The sequence below is a fragment of the Schistocerca gregaria genome, chromosome 10, assembly GCF_023897955.1.
Source record: "Schistocerca gregaria isolate iqSchGreg1 chromosome 10, iqSchGreg1.2, whole genome shotgun sequence".
In the NCBI taxonomy this organism is placed as follows: Eukaryota; Metazoa; Arthropoda; class Insecta; order Orthoptera; family Acrididae; genus Schistocerca; species Schistocerca gregaria.
Window position 1 is genome coordinate 38,517,325 of NC_064929.1, and position 15,307 is coordinate 38,532,631.

The 15,307-nt window shown below is 46.6% G+C and overlaps 9 non-coding genes across 9 annotated transcripts; all 9 read left to right on the top strand.

Moving 5' to 3' along the window:
• The first annotated feature begins 97 nt into the window (after positions 1-97).
• Trnar-ucg (transfer RNA arginine (anticodon UCG)) lies at positions 98-170 on the top strand. The gene has a single exon. It is a non-coding gene; the product is annotated as a tRNA-Arg (tRNA).
• Positions 171-1,641: 1,471 nt separating this feature from the next.
• Trnar-ucg (transfer RNA arginine (anticodon UCG)) lies at positions 1,642-1,714 on the top strand. The gene has a single exon. It is a non-coding gene; the product is annotated as a tRNA-Arg (tRNA).
• Positions 1,715-9,092: 7,378 nt separating this feature from the next.
• On the top strand, positions 9,093-9,165 carry Trnak-cuu (transfer RNA lysine (anticodon CUU)). The gene has a single exon. It is a non-coding gene; the product is annotated as a tRNA-Lys (tRNA).
• Positions 9,166-10,084: 919 nt separating this feature from the next.
• Positions 10,085-10,157, top strand: Trnar-ucg (transfer RNA arginine (anticodon UCG)). Its single transcript has one exon. It is a non-coding gene; the product is annotated as a tRNA-Arg (tRNA).
• Positions 10,158-11,585: 1,428 nt separating this feature from the next.
• Positions 11,586-11,658, top strand: Trnar-ucg (transfer RNA arginine (anticodon UCG)). Its single transcript has one exon. It is a non-coding gene; the product is annotated as a tRNA-Arg (tRNA).
• A 451-nt stretch (positions 11,659-12,109) lies between these two features.
• Positions 12,110-12,182, top strand: Trnak-cuu (transfer RNA lysine (anticodon CUU)). Its single transcript has one exon. It is a non-coding gene; the product is annotated as a tRNA-Lys (tRNA).
• Positions 12,183-13,122: 940 nt separating this feature from the next.
• On the top strand, positions 13,123-13,195 carry Trnar-ucg (transfer RNA arginine (anticodon UCG)). Its single transcript has one exon. It is a non-coding gene; the product is annotated as a tRNA-Arg (tRNA).
• Positions 13,196-14,641: 1,446 nt separating this feature from the next.
• On the top strand, positions 14,642-14,714 carry Trnar-ucg (transfer RNA arginine (anticodon UCG)). Its single transcript has one exon. It is a non-coding gene; the product is annotated as a tRNA-Arg (tRNA).
• Positions 14,715-15,166: 452 nt separating this feature from the next.
• On the top strand, positions 15,167-15,239 carry Trnak-cuu (transfer RNA lysine (anticodon CUU)). The gene has a single exon. It is a non-coding gene; the product is annotated as a tRNA-Lys (tRNA).
• The last annotated feature ends 68 nt before the right edge of the window (positions 15,240-15,307 follow it).

Genomic DNA, 15,307 nt, shown 5'->3' on the forward strand with positions numbered 1-15,307 from the left:
GAGTAAGAGGCAGCGGCTGTGTGGAACGAAAACAAAATTCCTCAGTGGCGTGAGCGTTTCGAGATGAGTCGTATATAAGTTGTACTTGTTCGTCAGTGACCGTGTGGCCTAATGCATAAGGCGTCGGACTTCGGATCCGAAGATTGCAGGTTCGAATCCTGTCACGGTCGTGTTTTCCAGTTCTGAGAAAGAAACATACCGTTTTAATGTAGCAATTGAGCAGTACGAAACCGTCTGAATGTTGCTGTTGACCATTCTGTGCTCGGAGATGGTCTTTATCCTGAAACACACACAACAAGACCGGTGTTAACTAGCGAAATGGTCGGCAGAGTGCCCTCACCGCGTGTTTTGTCTGGTACTTGCACATCTAAAACAACGTCGGAAAGTAACTCGTTCGGCTTTTGAGTCACATCAAGTATGTGTGTTAATTTTGACGCCGCTAGCTCTGCAGATTGTCATGCAATTCCTTTACCTCTCAGAAATGATTATGAAATAAAAGTGAAGTACGTGACGAGTGTGACATTAGGAAAACATTAGGCAGCATGGAGAAATTCTGTATGGGACCACCCAACCCAAACGAGTACAGTGTGATCTGCTACCCAGCAGGTATCCAACGAGGCAGCATGGCTAGCTAAGTCGGTAGAGCATGAGACTCTTATACACAGGGTCGTGGGTTCGAGCCCTACGCTGGGTGGAACGGAATTTTTTTCCGCTGCAGATGTAAATTACCGATTTTCTGATTAACGTGATGTAATGGAAATAGCAACTTTAAAATTTGCCTACGTCTCCATCAGTCGCAAGAAAACTGTATTTGAAATTGAAGGTGATTTTGTAGACATGTGTGAAAGTCATGTTCTGAAGTGCAGGTGGTTTTGTTTGGAGAGAACATCGGCTACGTGTCAGATGTGTAGCCAAGCAGTAATGGGTCGCCATAGCTGCAAATATTAGTCGAAAATATGAAGTGTTGTCAGCTCAAGTCTGATGATTCAGACGAAAGTACGGACGAAGTACGCAAAAGTGCCGCTAGGCGGCGCCTGTTTAGCTCAGTGGTGGAGCATTGGTCTAGTAAACCAGGGTTCGTGAGTTCCATCCTCACAGGAGGAAGACGAATCTTGGAAATCAGTTCCGCATCGTGGCCGTATAGCAAACAGTATCTGTGATGAGTACCAATTAGCGACAGGCGTATTATTAAGAATTACTCTCAGATGTGATTAAGGCGAATGGCGCAAAAAAAAGCATTTGCCAAAGCAGTATGGCATAAGGTGGGACGAGGCAGTCTGAATTACATTGTATAGATGTACTTCTCACAAATCTCAGAGCCTCTCGCGGTCGTCGTCGTCGTCGTCGTCGTCGTCGACTTCGTCGTCGTCGTCGTCGTCGTCGTCGCCGCCGCCGCTTCTGCAGAAGTAGCAAATTGCCATTGTAGCAAATGCGGCGAGGGACACTCTGCCATCGATTCCGAATGCTCAAAGTGTGTGGTCTTGTTTTCCTGTCTATGTTTGGTCGGTCTCGTAAGAGGTTGAATGTAACGAATGGGCGGGAAAGAGTAAGGGGCAGCGGCTGTGTGGAACGAAAACACAATTCCTCAGGGGCGTGAGCGTTTCGAGATGAGTCGTATATAAGTTGTACTTGGTCGTCAGTGACCGTGTGGCCTAATGGATAAGGCGTCGGACTTCGGATCCGAAGATTGCAGGTTCGAATCCTGTCACGGTCGTGTTTTCCAGTTCTGAAAAACAAACATACCGTTTTAATGTAGCAATTGAGCAGTACGAAACCGTCTGAATGTTGCTGTTGACCATTCTGTGCTTGGAGATGGTCTTTAGCCTGAAACACACACAACAAGACCGGTGTTAACTAGCGAAATGGTCGGCAGAGTGCCCTCACCGCGAGTTTTGACTGGTACTTGCACATCTAAAAAAACGTCGGAAAGTAACTCGTTCGGCTTTTGAGTCACATCAAGTATGTGTGTTAATTTTGACGCCGCTAGCTCTGCAGATTGTCATGCAATTCCTTTACCTCTCAGAAATGATTATGAAATAAAAGTGAAGTACGTGACGAGTGTGACGTTAGGAAAACATTAGGCAGCATGGAGAGATTCTGTATGGGACCACCCAACCCAAACGAGTACAGTGTGATCTGCTACCCAGCAGGTATCCAACGAGGCAGCACGGCTAGCTAAGTCGGTAGAGCATGAGACTCTTATACACAGGGTCGTGGGTTCGAGCCCTACGCTGGGCGGAACGGAATTTTTTTCCGCTGCAGATGTAAATTACCGATTTTCTGATTAACGTGATGTAATGGAAATAGCAACTTTAAAATTTGCCTACGTCTCCATCAGTCGCAAGAAAACTGTATTTGAAGGTGAAGGTGATTTTGTAGACATGTGTGAAACTCATGTTCTGAAGTGCAGGTGGTTTTGTTTGGAGAGAACATCGGCTACGTGTCAGATGTGTAGCCAAGCAGTAATGGGTCGCCATAGCTACAAATATTAGTCGAAAATATGAAGTGTTGTCAGCTCAAGTCTGATGATTCAGACGAAAGTACGGACGAAGTACGCAAAAGTGCCGCTAGGCGGCGCCTGTTTAGCTCAGTGGTGGAGCATTGGTCTAGTAAACCAGGGTTCGTGAGTTCCATCCTCACAGGAGGAAGACGAATCTTGGAAATCAGTTCCTCATCGTGGCCGTATAGCAAACAGTATCTGTGATGAGGAACAATTAGCGACAAGCGTATTATTAAGAATTACTCTCAGATGTGATTAAGGCGAATGGCGCAGAAAAAAGCATTTGCCAAAGCAGTATGGCATAAGGTGGGACGAGGCAGTCTGAATTACATTCTATAGATGTACTTCTCACAAATCTCAGAGCCTCTCGCGGTTGTCGTCGTCGTCGTCGTCGTCGTCGTCGTCGACGTCGTCGCCGCCGCCGCCGCCGCTTCTGCAGAAGTAGCAAATTGCAATTGTAGCAAATGCGGCGATGGACACCCTGCCATCGATTCCGAATGCTCAAAGTGTGTGGTCCTGTTTTCCTGTCTATGTTTGGTCGGTCTCGTAAGAGGTTGAATGTAACGAATGGGCGGGAAAGAGTAAGGGGCAGCGGCTGTGTGGAAGGAAAACACAATTCCTCAGGGGCGTGAGCGTTTCGAGATGAGTCGTATATAAGTTGTACTTGGTCGTCAGTGACCGTGTGGCCTAATGGATAAGGCGTCGGACCATTCCGCCGCCAGCGGCCGTGCTGTGCGGACGTGCGGTGCGGCTGTTGCGGTGTTTACATCGTCGCTGCGAGCGTCCGTCGCTGTGTGGTGAGTGCGCGCTTTCTGCGTTAGTCATAGTTCACGATCACATTTTTAGATTGACATAATGGATCAGACAACGCGACGCGATACTTTGAAGTTGATTTTCGATCCGAACTACGCCCGACCGAAATCTTACGAAGTTGAGGCATTTATCGAAGAAACTTTTCAGATCAAAGTGGATGAATTGATTGGAATACACCTGTCGATTGTCAGTCCGACTGTGTTCCTTAAGTTATCCAGTTCTGACAAGTGCGACCAAATTGTAGAAGCATGTGGTGGGGTGGCAAAATTCAAACATTCAGACGGACACATAGGGCAGGTCACGGTTTCGCGTGCCGGAATGGAAATACGAACGTTTCGAATCTTTGAGCTCCCCTTTGAAATAACGCCTGAGGAGATTAACAACAAACTGAGAGACTATGGCACCATTATCAGCAATGTCGCCGAAAAATGGTCTAGCTTGCACAAGTATCCAGTATTAAATGGAGTCAGGCAAGTTAAGATTGACATGTTGAAACATATCCCGTCGTATCTCTGGATTGGTGGATATAGAGCGATCATCATTTACGATGGCCAGCCGAGAACCTGCTCGGGCTGTGGTTCTACGCAACACGTCCGCGCGCAGTGTGTTCAACGGCGTGTGACGCAACTGCCGACTGGGGAGCGAGACCCGCCTAGTCAAATGGCCACGCTACCCGTGACGTACGCCGCCGCACTACGCAGTGAGGTCGCCCCAGACATGTGTATCGACACGGCGGTAGTTGCTTATGCCGACGTTCCCGATGGTAGCGTAGCCATGGATACTAGCAGCACAGAAGCTACAGGTCCAGCACACTCACAAGACGAGTAAACTGACAGGCGTGGAGAACAAGACCAGGCTAAGACGGCAGAAGAAGGCATGTGCAAATCACTCGAAGAAGTCGGGCAACACAAAGAAGATACGGTTTGCCACGTCGGAGGATAATGACCAGCAGCCTATAACTGTTTCACCAAAGAAACGGAAGAAACGTCGAATAGCCCGTCAGGGAGCAGCAGAAGCCGCGCCAATTCTGCGCGAAAAGGCGAAACAAATAGGCCAAGAACTGGCGGAGACGACACAGGCAACTCCTCTGGAAGATCGAACAATAAAAAAGAAGACTCGAAATGAGGACACTGACCCCGACCGTGGAATCCACATTCAAGACGGTACAGCTAGTCTGAAGGACCTTCCACCTGTACCCAACACGTACACGCGGGAAGTTACGTGCACGCGAGACTGGGCGGATGACATGGAGGAACAAAGCCATGATGCAGAGATGGCTGACATAGCACAACGTTCAGGACGGACGGCACCCGACCGTCGACAGGATGTGTCCACCCGGCAACAAACCACCATCAAAGATACTCGTGCGGCAGATGATGATGCCGACTTCTTCTAAGTGGAGCAAGCATCCACTTCCCTTGGCAAACAGTACCCCACCTGACACGGTATAGTCGACATGACGGCTTTACAGGCGTACAGAATTGCAACCTTGAATATAAATAAAATTAGCAGCACCCTCAATCTGAGAAATCTCCAAGATTTTCTGTACGCCGCTGATATTGACATCTTAATGCTGCAAGAAGTAACGGCTATCCGTTTGGACGACATCACTGGCTACAACGCCGTCATCAATCCTGGCAATGACAATAGCCTCGGCACAGCGATTATGACTAAAGAGGGGATCCTACTTACAGACGTGGCGCAACTGCCTAACAGTAGAGGTCTCGCTGTCACGATAAACAACACCAGGTTTATCAACATATATGCCCCGTCAGGAACCGGAAACAAGCGCCGCAGGGCCGAATTTTTCAAAGAGGACATCGCCCCCCTTTTCGCGGTGCGATTTGACCAAATAATTTTTGCGGGTGACTTTAATTGCGTGCTGAGTCCCAAGGATCAGACGCCAAATTTTAACAAATCTCTGGAGCTGGAGGACATCGTCAGAGACTTCCAACTGTTTGATACTTGGGAACTAAAACACGGTGATAGGCTAGGTTTCACCTATATCACCAGCCATTCTGCCAGTCGTATCGACAGAATTTACGCAACATCCAATTTAAGGAGACACGTTTTACAGTCTGAGCTATGGCCCACGATTTTCTCTGATCATATCGCGTACATATGTACGATAAATTTAGAGAAACAAGGCACTTACAGGGCGAGAGGTCAGTGGAAGCTAAACGTTACTCATCTTTCGGATCCTGGATGTCACGCCGCCTTCCACACCACTTGGGCAGAATGTGAAAGGAAGTTCCACTTGTACGGCACGGCGCTGAATTGGTGGCTAAACTGCGCGAAGCCCGCAATAATAAAGACAATGAAAACTTACTCCCGTGAAAAAGTCGCCTGGCGGAAGCGGACAGTAGAGTTTTACTTCAGCTGTCTGAGAGACTTGTGCGTTCGTGATGCTACAGTCATAACAAATTATGGGCAAATCAACAGAATAAAAGCAAAATTGCTCAACCTGCAGAGACACCATCTCGAAGGCTGTAAAATACGAACTCGTTTGCAGAACGGTACACGAGAAGAAACAACATCGATGTACCACATTCTCCAAGAGAACAAAAGACAAAAACTTAAAATTCTGACGGAACTCAAAACTTCAGACGGGAGACTCTTGACAGATCAAGCTGCAATACGAGACGAGATCCATCGACACTTTAGTGAATTGCTGGCCAATACACAGACAGATGAAACGGCGCAGCAAGCTCTCACTGCTAGGACGACAGAGCGACTCACTCCAGAAGAAGCTGATGTGCTCGCAGCGAGAATAACGGACGAAGACGTCGAAGATGCCATCTCGAAGAGCCCAAAGAACAAATCACCTGGACCAGATGGGCTACCCGCTGAATTTTATCAAACTTTTCGCGAACAAATAATTGCTAAATTGACACTCGTATGCAATGAAATACTAAATGCGGACACTGACCTTCCGAAGGAATTCTGTGAAGGTACAGTGGTCTTAGTCCCCAAAACACCAGGAGGCAAAACCGTGGAGAATCTTCGACCCATAACACTTCTCAATAGTGATTATAAAATCTTCGCCCGTATCATGATGCAAAGGTTCAATTCTGTTATTCGTACAGTGACAGGAGCCTACCAGACAAGTGTGGGAAAGGACAGAACGATATTTCAGACCTTATGCGACTACAGAGACATTATAGCGATATCGGAAGCCTGCAACATTCGCTGTGCTCTGATGTCGCTTGACTTTGAAAAAGCTTTTGATAAAGTTAATCATTCGTACCTGCTCCGGTGTATGACATCCATGCACTTCCCCCAGAAAATTATAGCCTCCGTGAAAAACATACTGACGAATAGCACGTCAAGAATCAGTGTCAACGGACAACTCAGTCACCCGATCAATATTCAGAGTTCGGTAAGACAAGGTTGCCCAATGTCCATGACGCTTTTCGCGATTGCGCTTGAACCTCTCTTAGTATCTCTGACTCGGCAACTCCGTGGATTACATATACACGGACAGAAGATCATATGTCAAGCCTACGCGGACGATGTAGGGGTACTTGTGACTGACGAAAGAGAGGTGGAAACAGTACTTGAATTTGTGGCGACCTACGAAATGGCGTCAGGAGCTAAACTCAACCGCAATAAATCTGGTATTATGAATCTTGGTCGGGGTATAGAGATCAGAGCCGCTGGAAGTATCAACACTGTGGAAAAAATCAAATGCCTTGGAATAGAATATACGAGTAATATCCGCCGCACGGCCGCTCTCAATTATCGAAAATTACTTGCCACCTTACGGGCAAGCATAAAACAACACAGCTTGCGTAATTTAAACGTAATACAAAAAGTGCAACTGGCCAATACATACATCACTTCCAAAGTCAACTATGTTGCTCAAGTGCTGCCTCTGCCACGAACCATTGCACACCAAATGCAAGCAGCGCTTAGTTATTTTGTCAGTAGAGGTCAGATATTTAAGGTTTCATATGATACCTTGACGCTACCGACACGCAATGGAGGGCTACAACTGACAGACATCTACCTTAAAGCGCAAGCGCTATACGTTAGCAAAACTTATAAACAGTGGCAACGATCGCCGCGGACCTTAGTGGCTCATCTCTTACGTGAAATCACCCCAGTCAGCAGAGATCCACCAATCGATGTGCATCACATCTCCCACGAGCTGTACCACTATAAACATTTTCTGGTGGAATACAGCTATGTACGCCATAGACTACCGGAGAAGGACATATATCGGGTTAAGGAGGTTTACAACACCTTGCTGGAAGGAAAATTGCGCAATCGAATAGAAAACAAGTTTCGACATTATAATTGGAAAAACATATGGGACAACATATCTGACCCCCATCTACCATCCAATGTGCGATCGACGTGGTACCTCGCAGTCAATAGAAAAATCCCAACCAACTCCAAACTGCACGCGATACGTCTGGCACACACACCAAACTGTTCCAGCTGCAATGTCGTCGACAATGCAGAACATCGCTTCGTCTGTGAAGATGTGAAAGACGTGTGGAATCTCTTCAGGCAAAAACTAGCACATGTGCTACGTACGTCACCTAACACAATTTCACCGACACACGTCCTTCTGCCTGATGACGTGCCATATCCTAACACTAAAAGAAGGTCAGCCAACTGGCTCAAAGGACTGACAGTCCATTACATCTCAACGGCTATGACGAAAAGTGAAGCAGATTATTGGATGTACCTGATGACAGAACATCAAAAGCTCGAACGACAAATGAAATACAAAGACAACTAAGCAAATTTTTTGAACCGAACATTGTCTCACCGACAGAGCTGAAGAACGATCAAACGACATGTTGTTCAACCTCAGGATTCCTTTTTTTTTTTCCTTTATGAAATTATCTATTAAGCTTCTCATTCATTTTACGCCAACAAGGTGGCTATTTCGTTTATCCTTCGCCCTCGTGTCACAGCACTAATAGGTTGCTGACACACACATGAGAAGCCATCAGGCTGAAGTAAGCCTGGCTCTCCTATAAAAATCGCTCCCACACAACGATGGAAGAATGTAACAGAACTATTTGATTTCCATAACCCCAAAAGAAGGGATTTTATTTACTTGTATACATTTACTACGTCACTCACCTATCTCATATGGACCAAACATAGCACAGAAGCTAGCCGAAGAAGGCACAAATGGCGAGTGGAAGGACGGGCTGTAGGGGAGGAAGGAGGCCCGACTTAAAAAAAAAAAAAATAAATAAATAAATAAAAAAAATAAAAAAAAATGTAATAAAAAAAAATTAAAAAAAAATGGATAAGGCGTCGGACTTCGGATCCGAAGATTGCAGGTTCGAATCCTGTCACGGTCGTGTTTTTCCAGTTCTGAAAAACAAACATACCGTTTTAATGTAGCAATTGAGCAGTACGAAACCGTCTGAATGTTGCTGTTGACCATTCTGTGCTTGGAGATGGTCTTTAGCCTGAAACACACACAACAAGACCGGTGTTAACTAGCGAAATGGTCGGCAGAGTGCCCTCACCGCGAGTTTTGACTGGTACTTGCACATCTAAAACAACGTCGGAAAGTAACTCGTTCGGCTTTTGAGTCACATCAAGTATGTGTGTTAATTTTGACGCCGCTAGCACTGCAGATTGTCATGCAATTCCTTTACCTCTCAGAAATGATTATGAAATAAAAGTGAAGTACGTGACGAGTGTGACGTTAGGAAAACATTAGGCAGCATGGAGAGATTCTGTATGGGACCACCCAACCCAAACGAGTACAGTGTGATCTGCTACCCAGCAGGTATCCAACGAGGCAGCACGGCTAGCTCAGTCGGTAGATCATGAGACTCTTATTCACAGGGTCGTGGGTTCGAGCCCTACGCTGGGCGGAACGGAATTTTTTTCCGCTGCAGATGTAAATTACCGATTTTCTGATTAACGTGATGTAATGGAAATAGCAACTTTAAAATTTGCCTACGTCTCCATCAGTCGCAAGAAAACTGTATTTGAAGGTGAAGGTGATTTTGTAGACATGTGTGAAAGTCATGTTCTGTAGTGCAGGTGGTTTTGTTTGGACAGAACATCGGCTACGTGTCAGATGTGTAGCCAAGCAGTAATGGGTCGCCATAGCTGCAAATATTAGTCGAAAATATGAAGTGTTGTCAGCTCAAGTCTGATGATTCAGACGACCGTACGGACGAAGTACGCAAAAGTGCCACTAGGCGGCGCCTGTTTAGCTCAGTGGTAGAGCATTGGTCTAGTAAACCAGGGTTCGTGAGTTCCATCCTCACAGGAGGAAGACGAATCTGGGAAATCAGTTGCGCATCGTGGCCGTATAGCAAACAGTATCTGTGGTGAGGAACAATTAGCGACAGGCGTATTATTAAGAATTACTCTCAGATGTGATTAAAGCGAATGGCGCAGATAAAGCATTTGCCAAAGCAGTACGGCGTAAGGTGGGACGAGGCAGTCTGAATTACATTCTACAGATGTACTTCTCACAAATCTCAGAGCCTCTCGCGGTCGTCGTCGTCGTCGTCGTCGTCGTCGTCGCCGCCGCCGCTTCTGCAGAAGTAGCAAATTGCCATTGTAGCAAATGCGGCGAGGGACACCCTGCCATCGATTCCGAATGCTCAAAGTGTGTGGTCTTGTTTTCCTGTCTATGTTTGGTCGGTCTCGTAAGAGGTTGAATGTAACGAATGGGCGGGAAAGAGTAAGGGGCAGCGGCTGTGTGGAACGAAAACACAATTCCTCAGGGGCGTGAGCGTTTCGTGATGAGTCGTATATAAGTTGTACTTGGTCGTCAGTGACCGTGTGGCCTAATGGATAAGGCGTCGGACTTCGGATCCGAAGATTGCAGGTTCGAATCCTGTCACGGTCGTGTTTTCCAGTTCTGAAAAAGAAACATACCGTTTTAATGTAGCAATTGAGCAGTACGAAACCGTCTGAATGTTGCTGTTGACCATTCTGTGCTTGGAGATGGTCTTTAGCCTGAAACACACACAACAAGACCGGTGTTAACTAGCGAAATGGTCGGCAGAGTGCCCTCACAGCGAGTTTTGACTGGTACTTGCACATCTAAAACAACGTCGGAAAGTAACTCGTTCGGCTTTTGAGTCACATCAAGTATGTGTGTTAATTTTGACGCCGCAAGCTCTGCAGATTGTCATGCAATTCCTTTACCTCTCAGAAATGATTATGAAATAAAAGTGAAGTACGTGACGAGTGTGACGTTAGGGAAACATTAGGCAGCATGGAGAGATTCTGTATGGGACCACCCAACCCAAACGAGTACAGTGTGATCTGCTACCCAGCAGGTATCCAACGAGGCAGCACGGCTAGCTAAGTCGGTAGAGCATAAGACTCTTATACACAGGGTCGTGGGTTCGAGCCCTACGCTGGGCGGAACGGAATTTTTTTCCGCTGCAGATGTAAATTACCGATTTTCTGATTAACGTGATGTAATGGAAATAGCAACTTTAAAATTTGCCTACGTCTCCATCAGTCGCAAGAAAACTGTATTTGAAGCTGAAGGTGATTTTGTAGACATGTGTGAAACTCATGTTCTGAAGTGCAGGTGGTTTTGTTTGGAGAGAACATCGGCTACGTGTCAGATGTGTAGCCAAGCAGTAATGGGTCGCCATAGCTGCAAATATTAGTCGAAAATATGAAGGGTTGTCAGCTCAAGTCTGATGATTCAGACGAAAGTACGGACGAAGTACGCAAAAGTGCCGCTAGGCGGCGCCTGTTTAGCTCAGTGGTGGAGCATTGGTCTAGTAAACCAGGGTTCGTGAGTTCCATCCTCACAGGAGGAAGACGAATCTTGGAAATCATTTCCGCATCGTGGCCGTATAGCAAACAGTATCTGTGATGAGGAACAATTAGCGACAGGCGTATTATTAAGAATTACTCTCAGATGTGATTAAAGCGAATGGTGCAGATAAAGCATTTGCCGAAGCAGTACGGCATAAGGTGGGACGAGGCAGTTTGAATTACATTCTATAGATGTACTTCTCACAAGTCTCAGACCCACTCGCGGTCGTCGTCGTCGTCGTCGGCGCCGCTTCTGCAGAAGTAGCAAATTGCCATTGTAGCAAATGCTGCGACGGACACCCTGCCATCGATTCCGAATGCTCAAAGTGTGTTGTCTTGTTTTCCTGTCTATGTTTGGTCGGTCTCGTAAGAGGTTGAATGTAACGAATGGGCGGGAAAGAGTAAGGGGCAGCGGCTGTGTGGAACGAAAACACAATTCCTCAGGGGCGTGAGCGTTTCGAGATGACTCGTATATAAATTGTACTTGGTCGTCAGTGACCGTGTGGCCTAAAGGATAAGGCGTCGGACTTCGGATCCGAAGATTGCAGGTTCGAATCCTGTCACGGTCGTATTTTCCAGTTATGAAAAAGAAACATACCCTTTTAATGTAGCAATTGAGCAATACGAAACCGTCTGAATGTTGCTGTTGACCATTCTGTGCTTGGAGATGGTCTTTAGCCTGAAACACACACAACAAGACCGGTGTTAACTAGCGAAATGGACGGCAGAGTGCCCTCACCGCGAGTTTTGACTGGTACTTGCACATCTAAAACAACGTCGGAAAGTAACTCGTTCGGCTTTTGAGTCACATCAAGTATGTGTGTTAATTTTGACGCCGCTAGCTCTGCAGATTGTCATGCAATTCCTTTACCTCTCAGAAATGATTATGAAATAAAAGTGAAGTACGTGACGAGTGTGACGTTAGGAAAACATTAGGCAGCATGGAGAGATTCTGTATGGGACCACCCAACCCAAACGAGTACAGTGTGATCTGCTACCCAGCAGGTATGCAACGAGGCAGCACGGGTAGCTCAGTCGGTAGAGCATGAGACTCTTATTCACAGGGTCGTGGGTTCGAGCCCTACGCTGGGCGGAACGGAAATTTTTTCCGCTGCAGATGTAAATTAACGTTTTTCTGATTAACGTAATGTAATGGAAATAGCAACTTTAAAATTTGCCTACGTCTCCATCAGTCGCAAGAAAACTGTATTTGAAGGTGAAGGTGATTTTGTAGACATGTGTGAAAGTCATGTTCTGTTGTGCAGGTGGTTTTGTTTGGAGAGAACATCGGCTACGTGTCAGATGTGTAGCCAAGCAGTAATGGGTCGCCATAGCTGCAAATATTAGTCGAAAATATGAAGTGTTGTCAGCTCAAGTCTGATGATTCAGACGACCGTACGGACGAAGTACGCAAAAGTGCCACTAGGCGGCGCCTGTTTAGCTCAGTGGTGGAGCATTGGTCTAGTAAACCAGGGTTCGTGAGTTCCATCCTCACAGGAGGAAGACGAATCTGGGAAATCAGTTGCGCATCGTGGCCGTATAGCAAACAGTATCTGTGGTGAGGAACAATTAGCGACAGGCGTATTATTAAGAATTACTCTCAGATGTGATTAAGGCGAATGGCGCAGATAAAGCATTTGCCAAAGCAGTACGGTATAAGGTGGGACGAGGCAGTCTGAATTACATTCTATAGATGTACTTCTCACAAATCTCAGAGCATCTCGCGGTCGTCGTCGTCGTCGTCGTCGTCGTCGTCGTCGTCGTCGTCGCCGCCGCCGCCGCCGCCGCTTCTGCAGAAGTAGCAAATTGCCATTGTAACAAATGCGGCGAGGGACACCCTGCTATCGATTCCGAATGCTCAAAGTGTGTGGTCTTGTTTTCCTGTCTATGTTTGGTCGGTCTCGTAAGAGGTTGAATGTAACGAATGGGCGGGAAAGAGTAAGGGGCAGCGGCTGTGTGGAACGAAAACACAATTCCTCAGGGGCGTGAGCGTTTCGAGATGAGTCGTATATAAGTTGTACTTGGTCGTCAGTGACCGTGTGGCCTAATGGATAAGGCGTCGGACTTCGGATCCGAAGATTGCAGGTTCGAATCCTGTCACAGTCGTGTTTTCCAGTTCTGAAAAAGAAACATACCGTTTTAATGTAGCAATTGAGCAGTACGAAACCGTCTGAATGTTGCTGTTGACCATTCTGTGCTTGGAGATGGTCTTTAGCCTGAAACACACACAACAAGACCGGTGTTAACTAGCGAAATGGTCGGCAGAGTGCCCTCACCGCGAGTTTTGACTGGTACTTGCACATCTAAAACAACGTCGGAAAGTAACTCGTTCGGCTTTTGAGTCACATCAAGTATGTGTGTTAATTTTGACACCGCTAGCTCTGCAGATTGTCATGCAATTCCTTTACCTCTCAGAAATGATTATGAAATAAAAGTGAAGTACGTGACGAGTGTGACGTTAGGGAAACATTAGGCAGCATGGAGAGATTCTGTATGGGACTACCCAACCCAAACGAGTACAGTGTGATCTGCTACCCAGCAGGTATCCAACGAGGCAGCCCGGCTAGCTAAGTCGGTAGAGCATGAGACTCTTATACACAGGGTCGTGGGTTCGAGCCCTACGCTGGGCGGAACGGAAATTTTTTCCGCTACAGATGTAAATTACCGATTTTCTGATTAACGTGATGTAATGGAAATAGCAACTTTAAAATTTGCCTACGTCTCCATCAGTCGCAAGAAAACTGTATTTGAAGGTGAAGGTGATTTTGTAGACATGTGTGAAACTCATGTTCTGAAGTGCAGGTGGTTTTGTTTGGAGAGAACATCGGCTACGTGTCAGATGTGTAGCCAAGCAGTAATGGGTCGCCATAGCTGCAAATATTAGTCGAAAATATGAAGGGTTGTCAGCTCAAGTCTGATGATTCAGACGAAAGTACGGACGAAGTACGCAAAAGTGCCGCTAGGCGGCGCCTGTTTAGCTCAGTGGTGGAGCATTGGTCTAGTAAACCAGGGTTCGTGAGTTCCATCCTCACAGGAGGAAGACGAATCTTGGAAATCAGTTCCGCATCGTGGCCGTATAGCAAACAGTATCTGTGATGAGTACCAATTAGCGACAGGCGTATTATTAAGAATTACTCTCAGATGTGATTAAGGCGAATGGCGCAGATAAAGCATTTGCCAATGCAGTATGGCATAAGGTGGGACGAGGCAGTCTGAATTACATTCTATAGATGTACTTCTCACAAATCTCACAGCCTCTCGCGGTCGTCGTCGTCGTCGTCGTCGTCGTCGTCGCCGCCGCCGCCGCTTCTGCAGAAGTAGCAAATGGCCATTGTAGCAAATGCGGCGAGGGACACCCTGCCATCGATTCCGAATGCTCAAAGTGTGTGGTCTTGTTTTCCTGTCTATGTTTGGTCGGTCTCGTAAGAGGTTGAATGTAACGAATGGGCGCGAAAGAATAAGGGGCAGCGGCTGTGTGGAACGAAAACACAATTCCTCAGGGGCGTGGTCGTTTCGAGATGAGTCGTATATAAGTTGTACTTGGTCGTCAGTGACCGTGTGGCCTAATGGATAAGGCGTCGGACTTCGGATCCGAAGATTGCAGGTTCGAATCCTGTCACGGTCGTATTTTCCAGTTCTGAAAAACAAACGTACCGTTTTAATGTAGCAATTGAGCAGTACGAAGCCGTCTGAATGTTGCTGTAGACTATTCTGTGCTTGGAGATGGTCTTTAGCCTGAAACACAACACAACAAGACCGGTGTTAACTAGCGAAATGGTCTGCAGAGTGCCCTAAACGCGAGTTTTGACTGGTACTTGCACATCTAAAACAACGTCGGAAAGTAACTCGTTCGGCTTTTGAGTCACATCTAGTATGTGTGTTAATTTTGACGCCGCAAGCTCTGCAGATTGTCATGCAATTCCTTTACCTCTCAGAAATGATTATGAAATAAAAGTGAAGAACGTGACGAGTGTGACGTTAGGAAAACATTAGGCAGCATGGAGATATACTGTATGGGACTACCCAACCCAAACGAGTACAGTGTGATCTGCTACCCAGCAGGTATCCAACGAGGCAGCACGGCTAGCTCAGTCGGTAGAGCATGAGACTCTTATTCACAGGGTCGTGGGTTCGAGCCCTACGCTGGGCGGAACGGACTTTTTTTCCGCTGCAGATGTAAATTACCGATTTTCTGATTAACGTGATGTAATGGAAATA